The following is an 11,261-nucleotide window of genomic DNA, read 5'->3' on the forward strand; positions in this document are numbered from 1 at the left end:
CACATATCAGTCTTCAAAATGCAAGGCAACCCAAGGTGTAACTCGGAAAACCACCACTGGAAAGAGACTTCGCAGAACAAAATCATCAATTATTCAGGTAACTTAACTTATCTTCCCTCTTAAGATGATATCCAACTTCTAATTTAATCCCTTCCTTGCAGACATCGACTATTGCAACTTAATCGGCCTTCGGTGCCGAATTGTTGTCCTAGGCATTCAAATCAGCGTCTACCAACCTCTCATCGGCTAATCCCCCTAAGGAGTCGATTACAATTGAAATAACCGATGCTTCTAATAGACCCAAAACAATAGAAGATGAGAACCTCTCTACTTCACCTCCTGATGCTACCAAGATATCTCCTCAAGCCTTTTAATCTTATGTAATCCTCACTCTTCTCTGATTAGTCTCCTTTATCAGATACCACATGAGAAAACATCTACACAAGAGCAAAGGTCTAACAACCCAACAGTTGAAGATGATCTTGCTGATGCTGATACCCAACCCGTTGACTCTCCAACGCAGCAAACAATCGATGGTAAGAAATTCATATGCTTATTCTTGTCCTTCTATAATAAATATAAACCGAAAACCTTCTTGATGCCTGTAGACACTAGGATCGAAAGTCCAGAGCTAATTCAACCACATGTTGAAAAAATGTTGGCACATCATTGGCTGTTCCTTCTCCTCAGCCAGAGTTTCTTCCAGAAAAGCTACTATGTTCTCCTCACCATCCATCTCATTGTCAACCCATCTACCATTTCTAATAAAACTCCTTTTGTACACATGTAGGCACTTAATTCTCCAGCTCTGAGCTACTCCTTCAACTTTAAAGAATACATAGATGAAAGTGAGATTAGCTCATCAGCCATTTCTTCTCAAGAGACTTTATTAGATGAGACCAAAAATTGGCTAAAAGACATGCTGCCAATGCTTGAGATGAATATAGCCGATTTGATCCAGGATGCAAACCCAATGAGAAGAATCTTCTTGGCCATCAAGGATAATTTGACCCCAAATCTTGCTGAGGCCTTGATACCTATTTCCAATATTAAAGACCAAGCTCCCAAGGTGAAAAAGGCTCAAAAAATCTGATTGACCATGAAGCTTTGATGGCCAAAAAGAATTCTAACAAACAGGAAGCCAAAGAATTAACACAACTGATCGTCAATTTGTAGAATAATTCTTCCAAAATTGAACCAGAACTAAATCAGCTGAGAGTTAGGCGTGCTAAGCTTGAAAAAGAACTGGAAAGTATGAAAGCCACCATCGAATGTCATGAGTCCAACTTGACTTAGATCCCCAATGCTATCAAATAGAAGAAACAAGAAATGCTGACCAAGGTCAAAGAAGGCAAAGCTATTCGCAACAGTCTTGAGAGCATTCCCGGATCAGCCAAAGAAGATAAACAATAAATTGCAGAAGTTGATGCTATTTGGCTAAAAGCACTATGAGCAATTCATGATGCTCTTAACTTGTAATTTACATTCCAATATCTATAGCACATAAACCTGATGATATCTGTACTTTTTGGTTTGGCTAGAAGAGCCGATTTAAATTAGCCGATTTCCGATTTCTAACTTTACCCTAACTTAATCGAATCTAAAAATAGATTTTATGGCAAAACCCTTCGAATTCCATCTTAGTTATCAATGCCACGTTCTCCTCGGTATTAGTGAAGCGGCGCTTTCCCTTCCATGAATTGGGGTTGCTTTCACATGCCCCAAGATATCTACCATCTTGTATTTGTGGCTATAAATACCAGCCAAGGGCTTCGGCCTCAAACACATCTACATTTGCAACTGCTCTCATTCTCTTGCGTCCTTCCATCTTCACAGACCCTGTAGCAGTTTTCTCTTCTCCTCCCAAGATCTAACCACACCCATGGTAGGCGAGGACAACCATGGTAAGCGCACGGCAGAAGATCTCCCGGAGGAGATGCCGGTGAGCGAGCGACTCCGCCGCATGAGGTAGGACCAAACAACTCCTGCTCCTATCAATAGATCACCTTCAGACATGTCTGTAGGTTTGTCTTGAACAACAGTGTCACACCTGATTTTAAGGATAAAATGGGATGCATAACCTTATGTGCGCCCAGAGATCAGTCACACACATAAGCCGACAAATTATAAATAGTATCATCACAAGTGTTTATTACATCACGAATAATAAGACAGAGTCTTCACATAAATTTAGCGGAAGTATAAAGAAAAGATCTCTTGTGGAAGCTCCATATCATAGGGACGTCAACTGGTTGACCACAAGTCTAGTAATCCTCAGGAAAATCGTCATTACCATAGCCATCTGTTACCCATCCATGATTTTTATCCAAATAATGAAAATAAACTAGCATAAGTACATGTCATACTCAACAAGTGTAACATGGGGTTTATGAGGCTCAAGAGGCTTGACACAGGTTTAATAGCAAACAACTTTTAATTGTCAGAATTTTAGCATAAGAGTAGCAACAAGGTGTTTCAACCCCAAAGCAAAACACATGATCAATGTAAACATGAATAATGAATAACATAAACCAATGAGTTCTTAGTGATCATCTATTCCATAAGGGTTCCAAGGCCACTTGTGACCGTGAGCACGACTGATATACTAGTTTTACACTCTACAGAGGTTGTACACTTTTCAGTGTGATTCATCATACCCATATGCCTAGGTTTATAACTCCCAAAACACTTCCAAGGTGAGCAGGCAGGGTTCACTATGAAGTCTTTCAAAGGTTCGTCTAACAAGTTAGGGCCGCTAGGTTTCTGTGACCTACGAATGTAGGGCTCCCCTTCCGACAGGCACAATGACGTGTAGCCTATACACTGACGGATAGAGGCCGCACTATATCCAACCCGGAACACACCCCTCTTGCACCATAAAGGTAACCTCTAATGAGCTAGAAGAGGTCCTCATACTAAGCTAAAGCCAGAGCCATGTAGCCCTCAGAGCTGTACTATAAGTCCTAGATGATCACTTACAGATAAGTCCTTAGGGAGAGAAATTTGAAGCATTTAGAAAGTAGCTAAATACTCTAGCCCCCTATTTCCAAGTTGCTAAAAAGTCATATTTTAATATTTATTGCATATACCATTGGTCAAGTTACAAGATCATGGTTTAGTTGAGCACTAGCAAAGCTACCCAATGCATATCCCATAGGAGTCAACGTATAAGTTCAATTCTAGGGAATCCCTATCAAGGTGACACATGCAACATGAATTAAATGCATTAAAGTTGATAGGAAACAAGGATGATCCCATGCTATACTTGCCTTAAACAAAGTACTCCTACTGTTCCTGCTCGTCAAAGTAGTACTCTTGGTCACCCACGAATTGCTCACCGTCTATACTCGATAACCACAGCAACATACAAGCATCCAGAAGAAATCATGCATAGCAAACAAAAGCTATAGATTAGAACAGTACACCAATCAACATAAAATCAAGATAAAAAGTTTGTAAAATGAATCTACGTCTCACTACGAACACACAGACACGAAGATCACAAAAATCGGAGCTAAAACGAAGAAGTTATGAATTAAACTAGATTTCCTTTAGTAAAATAATAGATTAAATCTAACCTTGAATTTTAAAAGTTGAAAACATATTTAACAGTAGTATGAACATGTAGATTATGGGATTACGAACCTAATGCAAGTTGAACGGATCAAATCGGAGTTAAAACGGATATTTTATGGCTAAAACAACATTAGTGGCAAAATTGTAAATAGGTGAAAACGTATTTTGGATCTAAACCGAAGAAACTACGCTTTCTAAAGAAGAAAACGTATTCTGGGAAGGTGCTATGGACTGCGGGTTAGGTTATTCAAAAACCGAGGATCTCTTTAGAAAAAAACATAGGGACGGCGGGTTAAGACTCAAATAATTGTAATGGCCTTTTTGCAAAAATGCCAACGATGGGGTATGTTCTAATCCTGGCCCTTGATCTTAGATTGAATTGATAGGAAGGGCTGGCGTGGCTGGCCAGCCGGAACAGGACCGAGCGCGGCGGTCCTCCATGGACGGCGATGAGAAGCTCGCCGGCGTGCATAGTTTAGGGCCTACGGACCACCACTTGGCGAACGAAGAGCATGAGTAGAGAGAGGAGATGAAGGAGAACTCACCGAGACCAAAAACAAGGGTGGGGAACCGACGATGGCACGTGGCGGCTGCTCGAACCCAACGGCGGCAGCGGCGCTAGGGCTACAGCGACTATGAGCTCTAGGTGAGGCTACAGCTGTTCAGAAGGTTACACGGGGTAGCGGCGCGGTGCGGGGCTCAACTTTTATGAGGTGAGGCGGCGTGGCATGCAAGACAACAGACGGGGCATGGCCGGAGCAGAGTCGGGAGGTGGCGGTGGTGTTTCACTCGGACACGAGCGCGGGGAAGACGATGACAAGTGGGGCTAGGTTGTCAGCGACAGGCGAGAGGGGAAAGGCACGGCGCACTACTGGCTGCGGGCCGAGCAAAACTGGGCCATGGGCGCTTGCTGGGCCACGGGCGTGGGAGTGACGCGGGAGAAAAACAGGCCATGCGGAACTAGGCCGGCGAGCCGGAAGCAAGGAAGGGGAAATGAAATCTTTTTCTATTTTCCAAACTAATTTCCAAACAACTTTTGAATACAAATTCAAATCAATTTGAAATATGATTTCAAACCACACAATACAAAAATAATATGCAGCAGCATGTACGCACATACATGTATGTAGACCTATATTTGATTTTAATTAGAACAAAATTATTATTTTCCTAAATTCAAATGCTCACAAAAATACATAATTAAATCATTTTCTCCTAATTTAAAATTATGAAATTTTAGGGTGTTACAAACAGGCTTCCTCCTTCTCTCGAGGCCGACGAGCCCTCTAATGCTGCATCCGTCGCCATCCCCGCGCCAAATTCATCATCGGACTCCTCCGACTCCTACACCGGTGATGATGCTTGGTGCTTCCTCCAAGAATGGAGGGCGGCCAAGGACCGTTACTCCGAGGCAACTCACAAGAACGGTCAGCTTGAGATTCGCCTTGAGTCTCTCAAGCCACACTCCTCGCCGTTGAGGAAGAAACCAACGCCGCCCAGGCGTGGTTGGTTGAGTCCGATGCCATGGTGGCGGGTAAGATGGATTCCAAGAAAACCTCTGTTCTTATTTTTTCTACCTATCTCTTAATAGTTTCTTTATTTATATGATTGCCAGCCCTGATGGCGCAGTTGGAGAACCTCCAACTGGCGGCGAACGCGGCTATGGTGGCCGTCAACGCCCGCGGCCCCTTACTCATCTACCGCCTGCACGACGTCCCGACGAGCACCCAGGAGATTGCCCTCCACGACATCCGTCGTGGTGCAGGAGTGGTCCTAACTGCGGCGTAGGTCCAGACCGGGCATGAGCTCCGCACCATGGAGCCAGGCTTCCCGATGGCTGAAGACCCTGACATGCACGAGGAGTTGATTGAGGACTTTGATGATGCTGCTACGGCCATCGCGGACATTACATCCACCTAGGATGTGATTAATAAAGTTTTTTATTAGTTTGTACTAGGAACAAACTGTCAATGAATAAAATTTCTACTTCTCTTTATGAATTCATTTCTGAATCTGCTGAAATATAAATTTGATTGTCTTTGTCTATGTTTTTGCTCTATAGACAATACATATCGTATCGGCTTTTCCCCTTAGGGCTGATTTTCGAACTAAAGGCGATACCCTCCTGGTACCGGCTATTAGAGCCGACGACTAAACAAATGGCTATCAAGTATTAATCCAAACGCTAGGATAATACTTCTTTAGGAGTTTTCCATTTATTGCTCTATCAAACTCCTCTTCCCCTCCTAGCGATTTCAAAATATAAGCATTGCCAGGCGCACAACGTCTAATCCAATAAGGACCTTCCTAATTAGGCGACCATTTGTTAAATCTACTGTCTTTAGACCCAATCGGCAATCTTACTTTCCAAACTAACTCGTCTTCGCATAACTGTTTGTTCTTGACCTTTTTATTATAATGCCTTGCAACCCTTAATTTATTGGCCTCAATATTCTCAACAGCGCGCAACCGATAATAACTTAAGTCCTCCAAATGATCTATCATAAGGTTTTTATAGACTTCGGCTGTCAAATCATTTTTGCAATGTAACACGTCTTGACCTAGTCTGAATCTCCCAAGGAAGAACTGCATTATGCCCATATACTAACTCATAAGTTAATGATTTAATCGATCCATGACAAGCCATCCTATATGCCCACAATGCTTCATTAAGTGCCAAGTACCACTTCCTTGGTTGCTCTTCAATTTTCTTCTTAGTCAACTTGATCAAAATTTGATTGGATGCCTCTGCCTGGCCATTAGCTTGAGCATAATAAGGAGAAGAATTTAGTAATTTAATTCCCACAATAGCAGCAAAATCTCTGAATTCCTCTGATGTGAACATTGTCCCTTGATCAGTAGTAATGGTTTGAGGAATTGCAAAACGATAAACAATATGCTCCCTGACAAAATCAACCATATTCTTTGAAGTTACTATTTTCAAAGGAATCGCCTCGACCCACTTAGTAAAATAATCTATTGCTACCAATACAAATTTGTGCCCTCTACTTGAACGTGGAAAAATCTAGCCAATCAAATCAACTCCCCGGCCTCAGAATGGCCATGGCTTAATTATTGGGTTCATAGATGATGCAGGCGATTTCTGGACATTACTAAAACACTAACAATCCTGACACCCCTTGTAATATTCAAAACAATCTACTAATATTGTTGGCCAAAAATATCCAGACCTACGAATAACCCATTTCATTTTATAAGTTGATTGATGAGCTCCGCATATTCCTTCATGTACTTCTCCCATCAATATTTTTGCTTCTTCTTGACTTAAACATTTAAGCAAAACTCCATCGATTGTTTTATAATACAACTGATCATCCAACAAATCATACTTTGTCGATTTATATCTCAATTTTCTGGTAACCTTCTGTGATGGATTCTTGATGTAATCAGCTATTTTAACTCTCCAATCATTAGCCAAGGTCTCACTACTTAAGATTTCTTGGAACACTCAATAGCCTGATGCATTCTAAGCTAACCGATTGGCCTCTTGATTCTGTACTCTTGAAATATGCTGAAGAGAAGTAAGAGGAAACCCCTCAAGCAACTTTCGACATTCATCATGATACCCCTTCAGAATATTATCTTTACATTCATACAGACCAATCAATTGATTAATAACTAACTATGAATCTCCAAATATTTTAATTGACTCAGCCTTTACTTCCTGAAGAAGTTGAAGTCCCTTAAGAACAGCTTCATACTCTGCTTGATTATTGGTGGTCATTGGTTTAATTTGAAAGGAAAACTCAAAACTTGCCCCCCGAGGCGAAATAATAACAATACCAATGCCACCCCCTTGCTTATACGATGATCCATCAAAGAATAATGTCCAAGGCATAGGTTCCATATAGCCGATGCTTGGTTTATGATGTTGAGTAATAAAATCAGCCATCACTTTCCCTTTGACTGCTTTAGCAGATTCATACCTCAAATCAAATTGTGATAATGCAAGAATGCACTTTCCCATTCTCCCATTTAATATTGGCATTGACAACATGTGTTTGATCACATTAGCTTTAAACACAACTGTACACTCAGCAAATAATAAATAATGTTGTAATTTAGTGCAGGAGAAATACAAGCATAAGCATAACTTTTCAATAGGAGAATATCTTATTTCTGGATCTAAAAGTCTTCTACTTAAATAGAAAACAACCCATTCCTTTTCTTCAAACTCTTGCATCAAGGCCGATCCAATCGTTTGGCTATCGACTAACACGTAAACTTAAAAGGCTTACCTTGCTGAGGAGGAACCAGCACAGGTGGAGATTTCATATACTCTTGTATCTCCTCAAACATTTTTTGTCATACGTCACCCCATTTAAATTCTTGATCATTTTCAACTTCAACAAAGGAGAAAACGGTAGAATCCTTTCTGACATATTTGAAATAAATCTTCTGATGAGATTAATCTTACCAAGCAGAGATTGTAATTCTATTTTATTAGTTGGAGGTACTGCCGCATCAATTGCTTTCATACTTTTCTGACCAATCTCAATTCCTCTCTCGTGGACCATAAAACCCAAAAATTGTCCAGCTGGCACACTTATTAGGATTTATCTTTAAACTATGTTTTCTTGTGCACTCCAAAGTCTCCCGTAGATCAGTCAGATGTTCTTTGTACCCTTTGGATTTCACCACCACATCATCAATATAGATTTCAACAATCTTGCCAATCAACTTATGGAAAATGTAATTCATTGCCCTCTGATAAGTTGCACTAGCATTCTTCAATCCAAAAGTTATCAAAACCTATTCAAATAAGCCGATTGCACCGGGGCACCTAAAGACTATTTTTGCTATGTCTTCTTCAGCCATAAAAATTTAATTATAACCTGCATTACCATCTATAAAACTAATTACCTTGTGCCCGACCGCTGCATCTACCAACGTATCGGCTATTGGCATCGGATACCCATCCATCGGTGTGGCCCTGTTCAAATCTCTAAAATCAATATAGACTCTCAACTTCCTATTTTTCTTATACACAGGAACTACGCTCGATATCCACTCTGCATATCGGCAAGGTCGGATAATTTTTGCTTCTAGTAGTCTTTCAGTCTCCTTCTTAATGTCATCAAGAACATTTGGATTAAATCTTCTTGGAGCTTGGGCCGATATCCAGGTTTGATTGACAACCGATGTTCAACAATTGACCGATCTAAACCAGGCATGTCATAATATTCCCAAGCAAAACAATCTTTAAATTCCTTTAACAAATCTATCAATTCTTGCTTATACTCAGTATCCAACTTAGCACTTACATACGTCGGCCTAGGCCTATCTCTAGGACCAATATCTATTTCTTCTAACTCATCGACCAACGTAAAGCCATGTCCTAGTTTACCATCTGTACCATCTATTGGACTATCCATTAAAACAAACTTTCAGAGTCGACTGCTCGGATTGGTTGTTGGCCTTCATCATTGATTTTAACGAAGCCTCCTTCCCATTGCTTGCTAGAAAAACACTCAAAATCTTCTTGTTCCCAATACATTGGATCAGTTGTTGCTATAGTCATAGAATCATCAGCATGAACTAGCTCAACATTATCTCCATGCCACTAAATCAAGCATTGATGCATAGTCGATGGTACACAACAATTGGCATGAATCCAATCACGACCAAGGAGTAAACTGTATGAACCCTTTCCATCAATGACAAAGAATGTGAACCCTTTCCATCAATGACAAAGAATGTAGTGAGCAAAGTCTTGCTTCCAATTATCAATTCAGCATTTATTGCCCCCTTGTCTTGGATGCATTACCCCCAAAATCCTTAAGCATCATGTTAGTCTCAATCAGATCTTCTAGCCCTTTACCAAGCTTGCGAAAAGTAGTATAAGGCATCAGATTAACAGAAGCACCTCCATTAACCAACATTTTACCCATCGGCTTTCCATCGATAAAACCTTTCACATATAAAGCCTTCAAATGCCGATGCTTAATTGGTTTATCAAATATAGCTTGTTGTATCAATGTCAACTGAGCTGCCATTTCTTCATACTCTGATTCATCAAAATCTGAATAAACTTCTTGATCTGCTAGAGCTTTAAATTTAGATAGTAAAAGAAAAGCCATTTGAATATTAGCAGATGATTGACCCTTATCGGATGTTTGTTTAGCACACCATACTTGCGGTATAGTAGATTTCTAAGCCTGTTCTAATTCTCTGCTCCTTAGGTGTTGTACTCTTCTCTTCTGACTTCTTGTTAAACCTGCTAGACACCATTGTCCTTCCTACCAAACATACTCTTCATCATCTTCTTCTTCTTCAAAATCGGCCCAGTTCTGATTAACAACTCGCTTTCTAAGCCAATCTTGAATGCTTCTATTTTTTAAGCGCCGATCCACATCATTACGTTGATATTCAATTTGATCATGGATAGATCGACGGTTGACTTAAGATTGCCTAAACTCTCAATATTGTTTGCAACATTCTGGGCAATTATTTCTAGTAGGCAATCTCAAACCTTCGTTCCAACAATGTCTGAAGAAAGGGCAATTCCAATGTGACTCAGCTTGTTCTCTTTCATATCTCTCTTCTTCTTGTTGGCGTTGATATTCCTTCTCTTCTAACCAGCATTGATAATGAAAGGATCAAGATGCCCAAGAGGGGAGGGTGAATTGGGCTAATTCTAAATTTCTTCGCAATAATTAAATCCTATGGTTAGCCCAATTAACCCCTTGTGCCTAGAAAGTGTTCCTAATTGTTCTACCACACAAAGGACTTGCAACCTAAGTTCCAACCCTACTCTAGCATGGCAATTCTAAGAATGTAAAGACATGAATTGAATTGCTCAAAGTAAATGCTCAAAGTAAATAGAGAGGAAGAAACGCGGCGATGTTTTGCTGAGGTATCGGAGAGTCACCACTCCCCACTAGTCCTCATTGGAGCACCCATGCAAGGGTGTACCTCCCCCTTGATCTGCGCAAGGATCAAGTGCTCTCTACGGGTTGATTCTTTGACACTTCATCGCGGTGAATCACCCACAACTGCTCATAACTTGGCTTGGGTCATCCATAAGCTCTCTGGATGATCACCAAGCTCCCAATCACCACCAAGCCGTCTAGGTGATAGCGATCACCAAGAGTAACAAGCACGAACTCTCACTTGACCACGACAAGCCTAATGAGAAGATGGATGCACACTTTGCTACTCTTGATCTTCACTAATGAGGGCTCTCTTTGGGATTCTCAAATCTCAATCACCTCACTAGGATCTTGCTCTTCTTGGCACTCTCTAAGGTGTTTCTTAGCTGTTGAAATGAGCAAAAGTACCCCCACACACGAGCGGAGGTGGTATTTATAACACTGGCTGAAAAATGAACCGTTATGTGCCTCTGGGGTGACCGGACGCTCCGGTCATGTTGACTGGACGCACCGGTCAGTATACCCCGAGCTCCAGTGGTTATGAGTTGACCGGATGCTGGCAGCGTTCGATCAACACTGACCGGACATGTCTGGTCACATTTTCCCTTCACTAGAACCTTACTGATGTCAACCGAACGCTGGACCTCTAGAGTCTGGTCACTTGCTGAGCAGCGTCCGATCAGTAACTGGAACCTGATCAGCGTTCGGTCAGCATTGACCGGGTGCGTCCGATCAGGATTCTCCCTCTTTGGGACCTTACTAGAGTCGATCGGACGCTGGCCCTCAGCGTCT

This window comes from Miscanthus floridulus, chromosome 3 (genome assembly GCF_019320115.1).
Source record: "Miscanthus floridulus cultivar M001 chromosome 3, ASM1932011v1, whole genome shotgun sequence".
Taxonomy (NCBI): domain Eukaryota; kingdom Viridiplantae; phylum Streptophyta; class Magnoliopsida; order Poales; family Poaceae; genus Miscanthus; species Miscanthus floridulus.